Below are 21,475 nucleotides of genomic sequence, written 5' to 3'. Positions count from 1 at the left end.
ATGTATCAATGTCAAATACTACAAAATTTTACTTTTGTATCCTTAGAACTACATAATAAATATTATTACTCTTATAGGGCAAAAAGGACAAGGCTTACAAAAAAGAAAAAAATGTTTGAATCACCTCATTAATAAGGAATTGAGCCAGAAGTCAAATCTGTGGACTACCACTCTCTCAATTGGAAGGTCAGAGACCACAAGCCTTGTTGTTTCATTGTGTATGATAATAGCTAACTTGGGTGAAAGTGATTTACCAGGCATTGTGCTACATGCTTCATGTATTAGCTACTGCATGATGCCAGTGCTGTTGTTGTATGAAGAGATGCACACATGAGAAAATTGGTGTCAAGATACGGAAATATGAGCCCTCATGGTTAAGAAGAGATAGAACTGTGATTTACACCTCAGTTGCCCATTCAGGAACCCACAATCTTCAGTACTCCAGTGAATCAACATGCAAAGTGAATTTAAAAAATAGAGTTTCAAGTGTTTGTTCTATTCCATTGTCACTACTGTATTAGTTATTGATTCAGTAACTAAATAGAGATAACTTTCCCAAGGTTTCATTGGGTATCTATCTCTCAGTCGATGTGTAATTCATTTGTCAAGATAATTTAAAATTGCTCCAGTATCTTTCTAATTTCAAGATGGCATCACAAGTCTTTAGCCTTGAGTGAAGATCTTCCAAAAAGTCCTTCGAGATGTGTATGTGTAGCAAAGTGGGGTAAGGAGTGATCAAAGCAAGGCTGTTCTTGAAGCCTAGAAGAAAGTGGAAAGGGTGGAAAATAAATAGTGTATTTGGAGGTTTCAGTAATGAACTATGCCCATGGTTTGAATAACTCTGATGCCAAGTTTTCAATGTTTCTGATAATTTATTTTATTGAGTCTTACCATCTGTTCACAGAACAAACTTCAAGGATAATACAATATAAAAATCAGGGCCCAGTGAGTTATAAGAAAGCAGAAACTACCTAAAACTAGAGTGGTGTCCTACAGCTGTCTCTTAAGCCCAAGGCACCAGTGATATCCTAAATAAAACATATTATCCACACACTTTTTGTGACTATTTTTCTTCACCGCAGCACAGATGTAGAGAAGGATGAGCTTCAGATTCATTTAACAGCAGCATTAACTCCAACGTCAATTTCCAGAATCCCAAACTTTCTGAGAAGTGAGAACAGCTGAAGTGGGAATGATTTTATATGAAGATGTTTTTAAATGTTGGATTATAGAACCTTCAAAACTCCTTTTTTGAAACTTCATGGGTCCTTTTTATTCTAAACTTCTATGATTCTCTGACTTGAACTAGGGTGAGATGAGTCAACAATAACTTTTAAAAGGTTTAATTCTATGGACAGTCATTTGGCAGTTAAGTCTCCACAACTAACCACTAAAGCTTGGTATTTTTTTCTCAACTGAAAAGATAATGATTGTCTTTAATTAGATTTCCATGTCTTTGAAAGAAAACACCAGGCTTTCAATGATATCTTCATGTCCCCCTGCCCCCTCATCCTCTCCAGTTTCATTGCTCACTGATGTCATGCAAACCATTGTTTGTCTCACCTTGCCAGAAACACTCATGCTCCCCTCTTCAGCCTGATGTAGCTGACCTTGAATCTTTTCCCAGGGTACCATCATAATAGCCCAACATGTACCCAGGTCAGGAAATTTCATTCTGTCCCAGAATGTTTTTTGTATGTGTATGGCTTTGTACTTTTTTCTATACAAGTCTCATGTAGCCTATACATATTGGCCTCAAACTCATTATGTAACTGAGGATAAGCTTGAACTTCTGATCATTCAGCTTCTACTATTCAAGTGCCAGGATGCAGTGGTGGAGACAAAACCCAGAACTTTGTGTATATGCCAGACAAGCACTATACCATCTGAACCATATCACTGGGCCCTGGATGTGCACTCTTGTGCACTGCTGTAACTCCCTCCTTTGGATTTCATCAAATACCCAGAATGAGGGAAATGACAGATGGAATAACCAGAAAGGACAAGAATCTGTCAGTAGGAAAACAAAACACATCTGAATTCAAAAATTTCAAACACTTGTACCTGACAGATTTTAATGAGTTTGAATTAAACAACAACAAAAACAAACAAAACAAAATCTTGTACCCTCCCTCCTGCTCCTAACGTTTTTGCACTTTGTCAAAAGCAAAGTGAAAGGGGATAGATTCTTACTGCAGAGACATAACCTTGCTTCCATCCTCTGCAGAAAGAATTAATAAATTAACACTATTGCTGAAACAGGATTGATATAACTTGATGCTTCTAGTACTGGGACCAAGATGTGGTGGCTCAATAAGATGCTGGCAATATAAACTAGATGTATAGGGAGAACCTATGGTAATTCTATCACTACATATAACAAGCCAAGAAGGATTTTGAGAAAATAGAAAAGAGAGAAAAAGCATTTGATTTGTGGTAGTGAGCATAGACAGAAAGGGAAACGTACATTTGCTCCTTTAAGTTATTTCTAAGCCAAGCGGAAGAAATTAGAATGTACATGTCAGAATGGAGACAATTGCTGAAACAAAGGCTATTGCAGCAAGTTTATTCTCATTGCAACGTGTCTTCTCTGCCCTGCAACCTAGCCAAGCCCTAGGAGAAAGGGCAATAACTGCAAGGTAGACAGATGACTTCATTCCCGGCCGGTCTGGGCTAAGCTCCTTACCTGCTTATAGTCCTCTATCATCACAAGAGCCTTGAGCACGGAGAATCTGAGAACTTGTATTATCTCCCCTTTACAGATGGGGATTAGTAACATTAAGTTAGCCATGATGACAGTTAGGGAGCCATGAAATCAGGACTCAGCCCCAGGTACTTTGATGTCAAACTCCTCACAGCTTTCTCCTCCTGCTGAGGTTTGAGAATGTGCAATCTGGAACATCATCTTAATTCTGTGCCTGATCTGGGTTCTCAACAGTAGGCAGAATCTGGGTAAACCTGGATTAGGGATGAGATTGTCTCAGTTTGAGAAACCAGTGTCAACACAGATGTGCATACAGAGTACACATATAAATTTCCCATTTATTGCTAAATTGTGATTTAATAAACTTTTTAGCTTAGAGTCACCTGATTTTCCTTGGGCTAGCTAAGTCTTAGAGCAAGAGAAAAAACACAGCTGGTAAAAGCCTTTGTTTAGCAAATGGATTCCCTCTTCTATTTTTGTGGTTTGTATGTGTGTGTGTGTGTGTGTGTGTGTGTGTGTGTGCACAAAATAAGGAATTTTAATTGATTCATAAGTGAGTACATTTTCTTGTATCCTATTGCCCTCTTCTCTATTTCTTTCCATTGACTCCATTCCCACTTTCAAGTACCTCTTCTGCTTTTGTACATTTGTAGATAGAAAAATAATACATAGATGACAGAAATACAGATAAACAATGACAGATTAAAGATAGAGGATAAATGCTATGTTGGTAGATGACAGTTATATATTTACTGATAATAAATAGATAACTTGATTGTAGATATATTTATAGATTTATACGGTAAGAAGATAAGTGATAGATACAAGTAGATGATAGTTTCTACACATGTAGTCTTCCCCAGTATGGTCCCTAAATCTCAGCAGATACTATTTCTGTGTTTTAATTTTCTCAAGTCAAGTAACAAACAGCTAAAGACTAATGCTGTAGCCACAAATTTATTCTTGTTATTGAAAGAACAAGTCCTTCTGGTCCTGACCCTTCTTAGAAATCTCAGAGAGGACCATGATCTAAGAGTGCCCACAACATCTCCATTTCTGTTTTTCACCTCCTGGTGTTCTTGGATCTTTTCCAAGTTTCATGTCTCCAGGGTCTAGAAGTATGATAATTCTTGAGCTTCTGTTGTACCTGGTCAGCATCATGTAAAATATTCTGAAAAACACAGAAGTATATAAACACTTATTTAAGTGTCTCCAGGATATAGAGGTGACTCAGGGAAGCATAAACAGAATGTCCCTAAAGACAGTGCTGATACAAATGACTTACAAGCCAACTCTGGCTCAACACCCATTTTTGTGAAGTGTGTGACTAAAGAATGATGTTTACATTTTTCAAGTGATTAGAACCCAAATGAAAATTATATGGAGTTTCAGTATCCCTTAATAGAATTATCAGAATGAAGTCATGCTGATTCACTTTGTGTTGTCCATGACTAGCTTTAGGCTGTTCAAAGTAGCTTTGACTTAAGCTTTGGGCCAGCAGAGCCCGAAGTCTTTCCTGTCGCTCCACACAGAGTATACCAATTCCTGAAATAGATATCTGAGATTAAATAACATAAGGAAATAACATGCAGTCACCAATAATAGGCTTGACATATCATAATGAATAAAAGTACTGGAGAACTATGGGAGACATTCAGAAAAAGATGATTTAATCGGGATACCAATGGTCCCCAACTAAAATAGTTTCACCTAAAAGTTTTTGACTCTACATTGTTGTGGATAAAAATCATTTCATAAAATTATATTTTGAATAGCAGTTTGCTCTCTTCTGTAAGGAAAAATATTCAGAACAATAACTTCTGAATGCTGAGTAGGAATGGGAGCCATAAGCCCTATCACTCAGTGTAACCACAAAAGGGAACAGCAGGAACTCCTTAGCATGGTAGCCACTAATCAGTGGTGTTCAGTGGGTAAGGCACAGTAAATGTATGTTCCATGTATGAGGTTTTCAACTCTCCATGGATTTATCAGGTATAATCCTAGGGAAAGTCAAGGAAAAATGTACCAAAAGCTGCTTATGATTGCAAAGGAATGACTTCTCTGCTTGCCTTCCATAATGAACATTTAATAGAATGACATAAAATGGAGCGGGATGGCAAGGCAACTGGCTCAGAAAGAATAAAACCATTCAAGGTCGAAGGACTTCTAAGTCTCAAAGAAAGATACTCCTCTACCCAGGACTCACCATAGAGAAACCACCTCATGGGACCAGGCCACTACCACCGAACTTAGAACATTACATACTGTGGTGTGTGACTGGTACAGCCCTCTGTATATCCCTTTTCTGTGGTCAGGACAATGCCAGGAAAGCAGGCTTTGCTTCTGTCAAACTAGAACAGCATCTTCACAAACTGGAAAATCTGTATAACACCCCTTTCATTTGAAGGAAAATGCAAACATAGAAACCCATAAGTGCTTTTTGTCCCTTTCTTAGTGGAAGAACTCCGCTCCTCATGGATGATGGAGCTACTTTGTGTGATGCACCCATCTGGGTCCAATGGAAAGCTGCCTCTCAGGTGTCCTGTTCTAGACTTATAGATATTCTGCCACCTGTTTGCTAAAAGCATCCACAGGAGGAGACAAGCCCCAGAAATGCTGTGTTTTCCAAAGCTTTCTCCATTTTATCTATAGCGACAAGCACTGCTCTTCACATAGCCAGCTGGGTCTCACTGCAAAAACTTCTGGCTTTGTTCCAAAAAGAATGAATAAGAAATGGAAGAAGGGAAGAAAGAAGGAAGGGAAGGAGGGATGGAAGGAGGGAGGGAAGGAAGGATGGGAAGGGAAGAAGAGAGGGAGGGAGGGAACAAATTAAAGTAGGAAGAGAGACTTCAGCATTTGCCTCTCCATTAACAATGACAAGACAGTAGACAGCTGGTCATTTATCTTCCTTTGAAGATTTTCATTTATGTCAAACTTACTTTGAATAAAATAGCAAAAGATTATCTTTTTAACTAGCTCAGTAAGTCCCAAGAGCTTTTAAATCTGAGCTCTTTAAAGGACCGTGCCCCTCTCTTCTGAAGCAGTTAAGCTGCTTGAACAGTGCTATTCAAAACACCAATTTTGTAGAAATTCTCACATATAGAAAGTCAAAGGGTGAAATTAGCCAGTAGAGAAGTGGGGTTCTAATTCTCACTGCATCACTCTCTGTCCAGGAGAACTTCACCACCCGGTGTAACCCCCATAATGGTCAGATGAGAGACATAAATGATAACATTTCCTTGGCACACATCACAGTTGGCTGTGGAAAACAGAATTCACACAGCCAACCCTTCAGAATCCATCTGACTCACAAAAATGTGTTAAGGTGCACAATGAATGTACCAGGGAGGCAGAGTAATGAAACAACCTTTGTGAAAAAGTTGAAATTCAAAAGAGTTTTGCAGGAAAGGGGAAGAGAAAAAACCTAAGTCGGGAAATGGAGTAGAAAAAAAAAGCAGAAAAGACAAAGGCGTGAGGTGTATTCAAGGAGCTGAGTCAGCCAGTGAGCCTGGAGTGAGCCAAGTGTGCTAGGGAAGTGATGAGTGATGAGTGTGGAAGAGGTAAGTGGAACCCATACTGCAAAACCTAGGATGTCAGGGTTATACCTGCAGAGTGTATTCAGGTGACAGTCTATAATTTGACAGTGGTACCGCAGATAGATCAGGGAAGGCTTGAGAGCACACAGAATTCACTTGGAGCTGCCATTTCATTCATGTAGGGGTGGGATGAGGGCAGATGTTGGTGCTGTGCTGGCTGATTGGATCGGCCTGATCACTCGAAAGGATATAATGGGAGTATGAAACACCCCTCCCTTGAGCCTGAGTGATTTATGGAATGAGATATTCGGAGTGGAGAGGATGCAGACATAAGAGGGAGCAACACCGTGAGACCATCTTGACCCAAGCTCCAGTTTCTGAGCTGGCAGATTCTGGCACTTGAAAAGATGAACTGGCTTTGAAAGCCAAAGGGAAGGCGGCCACCATTTCCAATCTTCATATCTGAGCACATTTCTCCAGAGCAGGAAGAAGGAAGTCATAGTGATCCAGCTAGTGGGAAGACAGCTCCCTACAAATCACAGTGATGGACAGGGGAACACAGGATACCCACAGTAAGGCAGTCCATAGGCTGAACCATACCTCTCCATAGGTTCACTGTGCAGATGGACATACATGAAAGCTAAATTATCGCTGAACCAGCTAAGTAGGGAACCACGCATCGTGGAGGTCTAACTTATATGAAATGCAATACTTTTTATTACTTTTCTAGAAATTTGATACCATTCTTCAATTTAAACTAAAGTGGCTTTTTTTTCCTTTGAAAATGATTGACACTCAAAAGGTAATACTCTTTAAACTCCTCCAATTAAAGTAAATTTAATTTTAAGTTTAATTAAAGGAAACTTTAATTAGAAAGAAGATTAAATTTTAATTAAATTTCTTTAAAATCTTCATACCGGCCTTTATGGATAATATTTCTGTCAGAAACCAAATCCCTTCTTAATATTCTTAAATTCTATTTTAGCATTTTCCTTCGTATTAAACTGCTTCTCGCCAGCTGTATCTGCCACTGTGAAAATTATTCCCACCTTAAAATACTTGAAAATGCAACCAAGGAGCCACGGTCTCCCTGGGCAGAGAAAAGAAAACAACAGACTCCATTATTGATGAGATTTTTTTATTTTCAATCTCTTCCCTGGCACTTTCTATTGCGATGGGTATAGTAGCCTGCTGTGAGCCAGTTGTGTTGCATCCATATATCAACAAATATTTATGGAATGCCTACTGTGTGCATGGCCCTGCACTAAGCCTCGTTCTAACAAGGAAACGTAGTTAAAGTGATAGACCAGAGATGCTGGACTGCAGAGCCAGGATTAGCTATGCCTGGTAGGCTCTTGGCTGCTTTTCTGTCCTCAGGATAATGAAGGAAACTCTAGACTTAGCACTGGCCAGGGGATTCCTCTGCTTGGCCTTGCTTAATATTGTCTTGGGATGAAGTCAGGGTCCTGTGTCTAGATATCTAAGTCTAGATCTTGATTGAAGATTCTATTAAGTAGTCATATTACTAGGGGAGAGGTAATCCCACCATTGCTCATGCTTCACATCAGTGAAATCGATTTGTAAAACTCAAGGATAACCTAAAGATCAAATGAGATGATCTAGAGAAGGAAAGTTTTGTAAGCTGTAAAGTGCTGGCAGGGTGAACTATGACATTGCTTTTGAAGGTCTCTGACCTCTTCCCACATTCTGTGTGCTGCTAACTCACCCAATAGGGCCTTAACTTTTTTGAAGATGTGCCCTCTTTACTCTTCTCTTGTCTTTATTCCTTCTCTCGGGGATATAAAAGTGATACTGCTAACTTTTCTATTGACAAGGCTTTCCTGTTATCACATCATGTACCCTAAGTCTATTACTTTCAACATCCATGTCCTGCAGCCCATGACTGTTGCAGAATATTTGTTTAACTATGCAAAGATATCTTGCATTTGTTTAACTATGTGAAGGTGTGTTGCATTGGCTTATGTTGTGGACTATTTGTTTAACTATATAAAGATGTGTTTCTGTTTTTACCTTGCCTGTCTAAGGGACCTGACTGATCTAATAAAAAGTTGAACAGCCAATACAGATAGAGGAGGTCTAGGTGGGACTTCCAGGAAGGAAGAGTAAGTAGGAAGAGTAATTTAGTCTTGGCAAAGAAAGAAAAGGAGATGCCAGGGAAACACCAGGGGCTAGCCAGCCAGACATGGAAGAAGCACAAAAGTAGGACATACAGAATAAAAGAAAGGTAAAAAGCCCTGAGGCAAAACACAAATGAATAGAAACAGAAAGTTAAATTAAGTTGAAAGAGCTAATGGGACAAGGCTAAGCTAAGCTGAAGCATTCATAATTAATAATAAGTCTCTGTGTCTTTATTTGAGAGCTGGTTGGCAGCCCAAAGAAAATTCCAACTCTATGACCATGCCTGTATTCCCACTCCTCACAGACACACACCAGGCACCATCTCTGAATGTTGATACTCATTTACATATAAATACCAAGATGTTTTGTGTGTGTGAGAGAGGGGGGAGCAGGGTGGGACAGAGGTCAACCTTGAATGTGGTTATTCCTCAGGAACTGACCACCTCATTTTTGGGGGGCAATCTCTCATGATCCAAAACTCACAGAATAGCTGGTTTGGCTGGCCAGTGTGGTCCAGGGATCCTCCCGTCTTTGCCTCCCCAGTAGATTATGTGTATCAACCACCACATTTATCATCTTAAAGTGGGTTTGGGGGTTCAAACCCAGGTCTGAAATCTACAAAGCAAACAGCAACTGATCTTTCTTTCCAGCTCCATCTATATGCTCTTGTGAGAAGGGCACACAGCATAGTCTGGTTTCACCATCATGAAACAAGCTCCAAGACTGCTAATATAAGAATGATGTTAAAATAAAGTGAAGATGAATGATTTCATTAGACATTGTCACCTTTAACTTGTTCATGGGAAGAAAATATTCCCTTGGCAAATGACCAAACTGTGCTTCCAGTTATTGTATCTGTGCTGAGACCCACTCCACATTTAAACACACACCCTACTCCGTGAGTATATCATAGATGAAAATGCCTATGGGGCATGCTCCAATGAAAGGTTACCAGATTATTCATTTATTGTTCCCTGGAAACACAGACAACCCAAACTCCTTTACCCTGGACCTATAAGAAATTCCCTATACTCTGTATTTATTGAAGCTCCAATAGTATACCAAACCAGCCTTGTCTGAGAGTTCAATTTGACTTCCAGCCCTTTTGTTTAAGTACTATATTCCTAACATTTGGAAATACACACATAAAGAAAAAACACTGAACAGGGCCAGACTGTATTCTCCACTGGACCCTATACTCAGAGCTGTCTCTTCAACTCGTAGTTTCTCCCAGGAAGGACCCATGTTTTCTGTAACCTGTTGTCACTGTGTTCATCCCACTGTCATATGCCAGAATTATAGTCAGTAACTGTGTTTTGCAAAGGATTGGAAGCCTTATTCTAACGTGTTAGAGACCAAAAAAAAAAAAAAAAAAACTTACAAAGCAACATACACGTTGATTTCTATGAGCATGTGAAAGACAGAGGCTGTTAGGGATGGAAGAGAGATCAAAAAATAGCACCGAGATTGGTGGATTTGGCAAGGGGCAGAGTAACAACTTAGAGAGGACAACATAGAGACCAGCTTCTTTTGGGAGGTTTGAGAGGTTGAGAGGATGCCAAAGTGAAAGCAGTAAGCCGACTGAAAAGGAAATAGAGAAAGCTGTGCCTCCACCCTCAACTCCAGGACCTGGTTATTCATTATTCAACTGTAAAGCATACTTGGCATAATCGATGTAATTCTCATGATTTTACTTTAAGGAGTATTGAGACACCTGACTACAGATCATTTGTAAAATCTTTGAACTCTCCAGAAGACAGATACCAAGAACTGTTCAAAGGATGGCTCCCTCTACTGATAAGCAGTTCTTACATTCGTTGAGACAGGCTACAGGCCATCCACAGTGCATGTGCCCACTCTTCCCCCTGCTCCTTCAATTATTGTAGGTCTCTCTTCTCTCTCTCTCTCTCTCTCTCTCTCTCTCTCTCTCTCTCTCTCTCTCAACTAATTTAGAATTGCTCATTACTTTTTTTCTGGCAATTAAAAAAAGATCAAAATGGGACTTGTAACAAGAAGTTGACATGCTAATTTTTTACTCTGTAAAAAACAGCAAAATTCTCAGGAATTCTTTCTCTTTAGATTATCTTTAAGAATTTTCAGAGATCAGTGACTTTCCTTTTCCCAGGGTGGGGGGAACAGGGCTCAGAGAACTGGAGGGAAAAGATTAAAGCTACTGGTTTTGAATACCCGTGTCCCCCTTTTTTCACACCAGCTGCCAAACTCCCAAACTTCCAGAAACCTTGCAGAACTGTTTTGATAATGGAAAGCTCTGAACATATCCAACATCTCATTATCAGCATGCTGCTAACAAGAAACCAGGGGGAAAGCTGACATTCTCTCTATGTGTCTCTTGGTATCTGTCTGTTTCACATCGCTCCCTACAAAGAACAGTCGTTGGGAGTCGAGGTCTCAAGTTTTGAATGACACTGGAGTTGGATAATTTTCTTTTTCTGATTTGGCTGTTTCTTTGCAATCTACTTTCAATCCTGGGTTGCAGACTACAGAGCATTTGCTCACTTGTTGACATGCCTTTCTCAACCTGTTAGCTTCCAGGAGTATCTTCACTGAGAATCTGCTTGCTGGGATTTTCAACAGAGAATTATCACTAACCTTAGCCATTGTCCTCACTTTTTCCTTGTTCTTTTCCTGTCTCTCTCCCCTACAACCATTAGTATACTCACCAAAATGAGCATGAAGACAGAGATTAAAAAAGAACAATGGTATGGGTTTAGGAGCCAGCTCTCTGTAGGTAAACAGAAGAAAACTGTATTTTTTCACATACGCTATAGTGTGAACAGATGCTAGGATTAAAAAGGAAGATTAAGGGTTAAAACAACGGAGTCTAAAGCACTGAACAAGATGGGTAATAAGAGTTCTTGTAGGTAGATGTAAATTAACCAGCCTAAACATATAGAGGAGGAACAGGGTCCTTTAATTAATGGACAGCCTTTGCCCTTGAAGGATATATGTACAACAGTATTGTTCTTTCTAATGCTGTTAACTGTAACAGACTCAATTGTAAGTAAGTGTGGTTTCTAATAAGAAGCTTTGAGCTAGCCAGCTCTCTGGTATTTCATAGACAGAGAGCTAAATGTGAAGTAACCAACAAGGACTACAGCCATATTTAGGTTATGACAACAGTACTTCTCTGTCATGGTCATGTAAATGTAAGAGGAAAGAGAGTTTAGAATAATTAACACCACTTAAAATATCTGCAGGATTGGGTGGTAGGAGTGACCATCAAGTGACTAACACCTAGCATATAATCTAGATCAATAGCTAACAAAGCTAGAGTCAAAGTCAAAGATGGACAGAGAGGGGCTTCCACTACCCCTAACAGGGCAGAAAGTACATGAACTGCACATTATCATTCCCTGTTGGGTTGAGAGTAGCATGCATAGAGTGTGAAGGCCCTCCATTGATTTGACCCATGAGAGCCTAGAGGACTAACAAATTTCGCTGAAGTTACCACAGCCATTTTTTTTCCAGTTTCTGCCGCGTTCCGGTAAAAACCGCTAGACAAAGGAGTGTGACAGTAGCTCCTGTTGGAAACAAAAGAAGGAATTTCTCTCACTTTTACTCAATTACTTGCTTTCCTGCAATTCCTCTTTTTCCAATTTTGGTATCTTTTTAATATTTTTTATTTTGAAACAATCTTTTCTCATTTTACATACCAATCCCTGTCCCCACTCCATCCCTTCTTCCTACTGCCCCCAACTTTCCCCACCTGCTCCTCAGAGAGGGTAAGGCTTCCCATGGGGAGTCAACAAAGCTTATTCCCACTGGCATACTCCCACAAGGGTTCAAGTCTTTAATTTTCACTGGCATTCAACATCAATCTCAGAGCCATGGTCTCAGGTTAATTGATGGTGACTACTGAAGGTCTAATACCTTAGTACCCTTCATCACTGTCAATTGCTCAGTACCTTTGCCATGTTAGGCTACCCCTTCAGGGAGCTTCAACTAGAATCTACATTTTAAAATAATGTTTAACAATAAGTCAAAAATTTATTAGCTTGAAAACAAATTTATGATTGGAATACTCTAGTCTCATCTGCCAAGATGGATGTTGAGAGATTCCATGTATCATAATCACCAAACCTCCACCCCCACCACCCTCCATCCCAACCCTTGCCACAGTAGCCAACTGTAACTGAACAACAGCAGGACACAATGTGGCCCAACTCAGAGGGTTGCTAGGATAATGGTCCCTGTGACTGGTCAGTAGAAATAAAAGAAGTGTCTATACTGTGAAGATACCAGGGACTTCCAGAGGCTCACTGAAGATCTCATGTCTGCACTTAGGATGTTTCCAAGTTCCCTGAAGACCGTCATTCATGCCATGTTAATAATCACCCACCATATGACTTTTCAGTGTAAAATGACCTGAACACGTGTACATATGTTTAATGAGTCCTTTACCTTCAGGAATTCAATGCTTTTCCTTTCAATATTTAATGTTGTTGCTTTGAGTCAATGTATATTTTAAGTAGCAAAAGCAGACATTTTCAATAATAATTCCTTATGCTATTATAATAAGAGAGGGATCTTTAATGATCAAGAGGTGCCAGGAGAGACACAGTGAAATTTGCTTACTTTATTGCTCCTTGCCACAAAGTCTTATTTCTGGAGAATCTGTGCCTCAGTGTTCTGCTTACCACACACACACACACACACACACACACACACACACAAACACAAACACACACACCACTTATATAAGCTGCCATAATGTTTTGAAGATGTGTGTGTGCATGTATGTGCCTCTGTGTGTGTGTGTGTGTGTGTGTGTGTGTGTGTGTGTGTGTGGGGAGAGAGAGAGAGAGAGAGAGAGAGAGAGAGAGAGAGAGAGAAGTTGAACATTAACCCAGAGCATTGACTGTTAATCAGTTTAAAGCTTTTTAACTAAATCACAAACTGACTTTATAAGGTGTGTCACTGTTAATAAATCTGAAATAACAGGCCTAGAGGTTTAGCTAATGTTCTAAGCCAGCAAATATGCATGGTACATAGCTGTTTGCTGGACACATGTACCTCTCATATCTGGGCAGGGAGTATAGAGAGTCAGCCAGCATTGTTTCGTGTAAGAAAAGGGAAAGTCATCACCATTCTAAAAATATGCTCCCACTCATTGACCATGATTTTCAATAGATGTGGGGGACAGAGAGGAGACCTCTAGGGGAAGTGAAGGACAATGGTACTATGGAAACAGGGAATAGCATGCACAGCTGGTAGAAAGCCTGCACACAGCACACAGCCTCTCTGCTTCACAAGGCTTATCATTTGACATGAGTATTTACATTTGGCTTCCTTGTAAAAAAATACATAAAAAAAGAGGTTAACAGGTATCCAGGGAAAGTCTTTCTGGACGCTGAAAGAAGCATGATTACAGGAGCTAGGGCCACAAGAAGCTGTGGAGAGTCCTGGAAAGGAGCCTAGACTTGGACTTCCTGAGAAATTTGAGGAGCACAGTATGACCACGTGTTTTCAGGAGGAAATTGCACTTCACATCACCTAGCTAAGTGTATGCAAACTGGAGAATTCTAGTACATATTTCTAGACTGTTAGACTTACTTCTTGAGGTCAAGATCACTCTCCCACACAACAAGCTGAAACATCAAACACACGGGAAAGGATTGATATCTATATTTACTAATGTTGTCCATTTATACCTGGATTCTTTCCAGGTATTTTATTACATTTATAGATTCTAATAAAATCCAGAAATCATGAGGCATGGGATCACACACACACACACACACACACACACACACACACACACACACACACACACACGCGCGCTACAAAGAAAAGCTTGTTTCTCTTGTTTCTTCCTGAACATGTGTTAGTGAGTGGGTATCTTCCTCTCTTACTTACACTGAAGAAAGCTTTGAACAATGAATCGGGAGGACTTCTGGCTACAAAGTCAAAGTAGATTTGGGGAAGTGATGCTATATATATGTATGTATAAGAAATCCCCCAGCCTAGGTGATGGTGATGCACATCTTTAATCCCAGCACTTGGGAGGCAGAAGCAGGCAGATCTATTAATTCAAGGCCAGCCTGGTCTACAAAATGATTTACAGGACAATCAGAGCTACTCAGAGAAACCCTGTCCCAGATAAAAATACAAAGAAAGAAAGAAAGAAAGAAAGGAAAGAAGGAAAAGGAGAGAAAAGGAAAAAGAAAGGAAAAGAGAAGGGAAGAGAAGAGAAGAGAAGAGAAGAGAAGAGAAGAGAAGAGAAGAGAAGAGAAGAGAAGAGAAGAGAAGAGAAGAGAAGAGGAATCCCCCATAGTATGTATATTCCAAGACATGTGAAGGAAGGATTGTGAGAGGATGTGAATAGGACACTGAGAAGAGAAGCAAGAGACGGGGGTAGCTTAAATATCTATTCACTGTTAATCCATTCTTCTTTGGAGCCTTCAGGATTTAGTAGTTCAACAGGAAAAATACACAAATATTTTGAGGGAAATCAATATTGACTTTGTAGACTACTTAAAACTTGACTCGAGTGAATTATTTTGTTTTGCTTTCATTTGTTAATCTTTGTCCAGAGGTAGAAGCACATGACAAAAATCACACGTGGTTTTAGTGTCCTGTGGTTCCTCTTAAGATTCACAAATCTGAATATTGACCTATAGGCCACACAATTCCTCTTTGCCCTCACAAAGATAAATTTCATATCAGCCCAGCAGCTAGCCATCATCTATTCTCAGGGGAAGAGTATATAGCATGGCCTCTCTTGAAATATTAGCTCTATTTACACGTGCTTGCATGGACCACATTACTCATGAGTCACCACAGGGAAATGGAGCCTCCAGTAGATAAAGCGATCAGATCAAACCCCTGTAAATAAATCTGAAATTTCAATGAAGGTCGTGCCAGGCCAGATTTATTCCTCAGAACCCTATGAAATAATGTTGACCAGGTAAGTGGTTTTCATTTTCTCCCTCCATCCACCTGAGAGAGAAACTTATAGCTCTAAGGAGCTTGTCTTCCATGTTGCAATGAGTGCCCAGTCACAGAGATAATATACCCTGAGGGGAAGTAGCCTTTATTATTATATTAGATTCTCAACAATGAAAGGCCAGATCATATAGCAAGAACTTTCTTGCTTTTTAATATATATTCCAATCTGATGGCATAAGTTCTTATCACAGAACTCAATGGAACAGTTGAGTTTTACAATGTAATCATTCTACTGAGAAAAAGAAAACCAATCAAATTAGGGGAATTTGTTTCTTTATTTTTAATTTTGGAGATCAAAAAATCATATATCACTTGAAAGTGAATTTTCTATCTTTCTATTTGTCTTTATTGCATGTTACTCATATATAGGCAAGAAACATGAGGCCAAAGAGTATTGCCACCTAAGCAAGAAAACTAGATACTTACTCATTTCTTAAAATGAGTATCAGGGGCTGGAAGACTTGTTTCATAAGTAAAGTGCTTGCCACATAAGGAAGAAAGCCTAAATTTAATCACAAGTACCCACCTAAAGAGTTGGCTCTTTAGGGTATGCTCCCTGGGGGTGAGGTGGAAACAGATGGATCCAGTGTAGCCTAAGTAAGAGGTGACAGGGGGCGGCACTTGAAAAGAATACACAGGTTGATTGATAGACCCCAAGTGTCTGCACACCAGTGTGAAGACACATACAAACAAACATGTGTATATACATGAACATACAAGTATGTACATATATGTAAATACACACAAAGAAGAAAAAGGAGGGGAAGAAAAAATAGGAGGAGATGAGATGCCAACCATGCTAGGGTGGGCATCAAGAACGCTCAGACCTGACTGGCTCTTTAAAGCTTGGGGTTCATTTCATTAAGATTCTTGCTTTACCTGTTATCTGGGAAATGTCCATACTTGTGGACACTATCAAGAGTTGCAGTTTAGGGAAAAGGAAAATGTCCCTCTGTTCTATGTTAATAGAAACACCAACCTGACTTCATTTAAAAAGGTTTTCTGAATATCATGCAAAGGTTTCATTTGTATGTAAGCAGCTAAAAAGTTCCTCATATGGCATCTCTTGTTTGCTCATGGAAGTCCATCCCAAAGTTCTCATTGTGGGCATGAGTGAAGGCCTTGGATTTTCCACACAAGTGAGTTCTTGTTTAAAATCTCCCTATTACCTTCATCTCCCTCACACTTTCCCAACTCTGAGCAACTTCTCTTATCTCCTAACAAATATGTCTTCTGTTGGGCATGGCTACTCTGTGAAGAAGACTCAGTACTTACCCTTTCTAGCAACTCTGATCTCTAATACAGAGTGATTGTTCACTCTGGGAAATGTATATAAACTTGTTGGATTTGTGCTCCCTGCTTACAAAGGTTTCAGAACATTTTAACTAGGGAGAGAATTAGCAAAAACCCAAGGGCCGCTCTTTGTCATGCTGAGGCCCTTGCCTGTATAGTTCCTCTTTTTTCCATTTGATCTGGCTTTATGTGTGCTTTGATCCAGGCAAAATCATAACAAAGATATTTTTCAGTTTCAAAACTCCAACTACACATCCACTGAGGGCAAAGCTGGAATTGTCGTTAGGCAACAATGATGCTTTGAAATCCTGGCTGTAGAATTTTGGAGCATAGTCTCCTTTCCCTTTATGTGAACAAAACCCTTTATAATGCTTCTGGTTCACGATGCCTCTCAAGCTCCCCAGCACAGCCTTGCTTTGTGAGTCCCTTTTGGCTGCTAAAGAAAGAGAGGACAAGAATGGTAAGTGACTCACCAACTTATTCACATGGATTAAAACTACTGTAAAGAACAAAAAGCCATCGCTGGGGGCCCATTTCTTCCTTAGTGATTTGAATACCAACCACCACCTGGAGTGGCTCACCCTCTGTCTCAGCTTTTGCTTCTTCCATCCCCATCCCTTCTTGAGAGAGAGGCTGAGGCCCACGTTAATAGCCCCCACAAAAAAAAAAACCTTATGTGCACCTCTCTGAATTTTTCTAACCATATGCCTCATTTTTTTTCCACCAGAAGCTGAGAACTGAACCCAAGACCTTGTGCTGTATGTATGTGTGCCATGTGTGTGCCTGATGCCTTCAAAGGTGAGAAGAGGTCATTAGATCATCTAGAACTGCAGTTATGTGGGTCCTCTAGAAGAGTATATAACTGCTAAGCCATTCCTTCAGGTCTTCAAGAGTTCTACTCATTATTTGGGTTTCTACATGCCATAACCCTAGTATTTGAAAGACCACTGCAACAATACATGTGATTATGGACTGTGGTTGCAGTATGTGTGATTCAGCAGTTGTTACTAGAAAATAGATAAAACATCAATTAAAGTCAGGGACTTTTCTTGTGACTTTTCAGTGCTAGAGCATCTGCCTAGTGTCCTGGTTTTGATTTCTGTTATTGCAAACAAACAAAAGAAAAGGATTAAAAAGAAATACTTGCTAGTACCCTTTTTCATGTGAATCTGTACCATGTGTTATGAAGTATATAAAGATGGATAGCACTTTCTGGTTTTATTAAAGAGCAAAGACTTGTGGGTTAGAGATACAATTTTACTATCTTGGAGAAATTGAGGAATTGGCTTATCTTAATTCTATTTCAAATTTTGCCTTGATTTTCTATCAGAATATAGAGTAATACTCCTTTCTTTCTGGGCCATTAATTGTGCCTCTTACCAGCACTCGCTGAATTAAGTTAACATTATCTTTCTAGCATGTTTGCAGAGCTGCTGGTGTCCCTGGGGTGGACCATCTTTAGGCATGACTAATTAGCACTCTCATTCCTCACACTTGCCTTCTCCAATGCCCCCTCTTCATATTCATGTACCAGGAATCAAAAGATAGTACAGATATGACTCTGGGATTCTCATCTCATCACAACTCTTGGAGTCTGTTGGCAAGTTCTCACCCTTCAGCAGGGGGTAGGAGGCGCTTTTGCACACTGGATTCTCCATCCCAGGCTTTGCACTTTGGAGTCTCCAATCCAGTCTTTGAACTCTGGGTTCTCCATCTCATGCTTTGCACTCTGGACTCTCCACTCCAGGCTTGTCACCTCTTCAGCTGCTGTCTTATTCCTGGGTGATCCTCCCCAGAGTCAGGTACCTTCCCAGTTGATACTTTCAAATCCTGAGAAACTTGCTTGCACACAGGTCCTTTTGGTCTCTCTTTCTGATGCTTTCCTGGTTCCATACCTCCCTGTTGTCACTCTCCACAGTGTGGGAAACCTCTGTTCACTTATTCACTGGACTGCTATCTTTTTATAAATTAATTTTATTTAAATTAAAAACAATCTTATTTTACATACCAATACCAGTTCCCTCTCCCTCCCCAACTCCCATTGCCCCCATCATCCCTCCATCTCACCCCTATCCACTCCTCAGGGAGGGTATGACTTCCCATGGGGGATCATCAACATCTGTCACAACATTTAGGGCAGGGACCTAGGACCTCCCCTTATATATAGGCTGAGAGAGTATCCCTCCATAGGGAATGGGCTCCAGAAGCCCATTAGTGAGTGCAGTAGGGATAAATACTGGTTCCATTTCCAGTGGCCCCATAGACTATCCAGGACCCCCAACTGGCACCCATGTTCAGGAGGCCTAGTTCAGTTTTATGCTGGTTTCCCAGCTGTCAGTCTGGAATCCATGAGCTCCCACTTGCTCAGGTCTTCTATTTCTGTGGGTTTCCCCAGCATGATCTTGACTCATTTGCCCACCACTCCTCCCTCTCTGAAATTGGATTCTAGGAGTTCAGCTCAGTGTTTAACTGTGAATCTCTGCTTTTGCTTCCATCAGCTACTGGGTAAAGGGTCTATGATGGCATTTAAGGTAGTCAATCTCATTATAAGGGAAGGGCATTTAAGGTAGCCTTTCTACTATTGCTTAGATTCTTAGTTGGGGTCATCCTTGTCGATTTATTGAAATTTTCCCAAGTGCCAGGTTTCTCGTTAGGCCCATAATGGCTCATTCTATTAAGGTATCTCTTTCCTTGCTCTCCTTACTGCTATCTTGAGTTTGTCTGTTGCTCATGGCCACCCTTCCCACTGAGGCTGTCTACCATCTAACACTCATTCATACTTAGCATTTAGGAGACACTTAACAAATACTTTCAAAGAAAAAATACTTAATGAATAAAGAGTCTGATGCATGTATTTTATGTCAGTGAAAAACACACACACACACACACACACACACACACACACACACACACACACACACACACAAAAGAGATATGAGGAATTCTTATAAGCCTAGACAGGAAAGAGAAGTTGGTGTTTTGAGACAAAATGGAAGCTGGGCAAAATTCCACAGCAAGCATATCTTCTGCCATATTTGCAGAGACTTTCAGAAGTAGCAGGCTTTGTGGGGTGGTGGCACCAGTTTACTGAACTGCTGAGATAGCTGTATTTGAATGCTTCTCCAAAGATCACTTGAAGTAACGGATGCTGCAGGAGACACTAATGAACTGGCAAAGAGGCTAGAAATTTATGAAACTGTAGTGATTTGGCTGATGGCACAGTCAGACTATTTAAATTTAGAGGCAATTGCCATTTTAGTGAACAGTTTTTTTTTCTCCTCATGTCAACATTTGTGAATAATTATATCTATTTCAGAATACTTAGATAGGAGCAGACTCTAGGTCCAAGAAATTGCATGAAATTTTGCAAAAAGCCAGAAGACTGTAAGTAACACCCCATCTGCCACTTAATTTACAGTATATTTTTAAAAGAAATATTTCTTTCTTCCTATGTTCACCTCTTGTCTAGAAATGGTACAGCAACCTGCCCTGATGAATGATGGACAAACATCACTCACTCTTTTCTTGGTCTCTTATATACCCAAAGTAAGAGCCACAAAAAGATGTCATTACCTGTTGAATTTTGGTGATATGGTGATGGCTACATGGAGAGATTTTCTAAAAAGTAGGATCTAAAAACCAATGAATACATGGTGCTGATACATGTCTTGGTATTTTCAATTACCTAAAATTGTTTATCCAGGAAATATCTGTTCTCAGTAGCAGGAGAATCCTGGTTCTCCAGTGTGGCTGGCCCAGGAATTAGCTTGCAGGCAGTCATTGCTGGCAATGTTTTCAGAAACCCACTGCTGGCTTCTTTCCTGTTGTAATGCTTTCAAAAGCTTCAAGATAGATTGTGGCATCATCTATAGGAAATGGGATGTATTTTACTTGGTGTACATCTCAATTCTACTTTAAATCCCTCGAAAGATAGTCAGTTACTAAACAATTAATTAGTTGCCTATGATGTATGTAATCACCAGTTAATTGTTCCATGATACATTTAATGTGACAGTTGCTTAACTCTATATGTGAAGGTCAGCCCATATGAGTACTGGCAAATTATGGCATACAATCTCTCTCCTTACTTCATGCAACTTCATTAATTTGTGTTAGTATTGAGACAGAGTCTCCTCTGTAGCCCAGGCTGGACTTGAACTAAAGTCTTCCAGCCTTCACCTCCCAAGTGCTGAGATTACTAGTGGACACCACTATGCCTATCTCAAGTTCAATCATCTTTAAGATTAGATAAACCACACGTTTTGTGAGTCTTCACCATCAGTTATTTGTGGTTGTCATGATGGGCTAGAAAATAGCTAATTGTGTGAGATTCCTATAGTAATGTGGTTAGGGAAACTTTTTCCATGTGGAAGCTTCACATCCATATTGATTTTAGTTGGTAAAGATTATACAAAACTAAATTCTGGCAGGAGCCATGAATCACTTTTCTGCTCATGGACAGAGCATCTACACTAACCTCACATTTTTTAAATGAAAAGTCTCACATATCTTCCCTACTGAGTCTGTCAGGGAATCAGAGATGTGGGACTAAGAGACCTGTCGTCTACTAAATATGTGCCAAGAGAAGGGGGAATTCTTGATGGCACTTATATTCAATTTTTGCACCATTGACTGGTATAAACAAAAACCTAGATTAAAAGGAACATTCCTGTATGAGACTCTCAGATGTGGAAACCAATGCAGGCTTTATTCTGGAACACTAACATCTTTATTTGAAAGGCATTTAAAGTATTCCTTGGCTTCCCCTAGAAGTTTATGCATGTTTAAAAAATGCTAATTTATGATGGAAATAAGCCATATGTATGGTTCACCA

Source organism: Cricetulus griseus, chromosome 2, assembly GCF_003668045.3.
Source record: "Cricetulus griseus strain 17A/GY chromosome 2, alternate assembly CriGri-PICRH-1.0, whole genome shotgun sequence".
NCBI classification, from domain to species: Eukaryota; Metazoa; Chordata; class Mammalia; order Rodentia; family Cricetidae; genus Cricetulus; species Cricetulus griseus.
Note: the sequence above shows the minus strand (reverse complement) of the source record.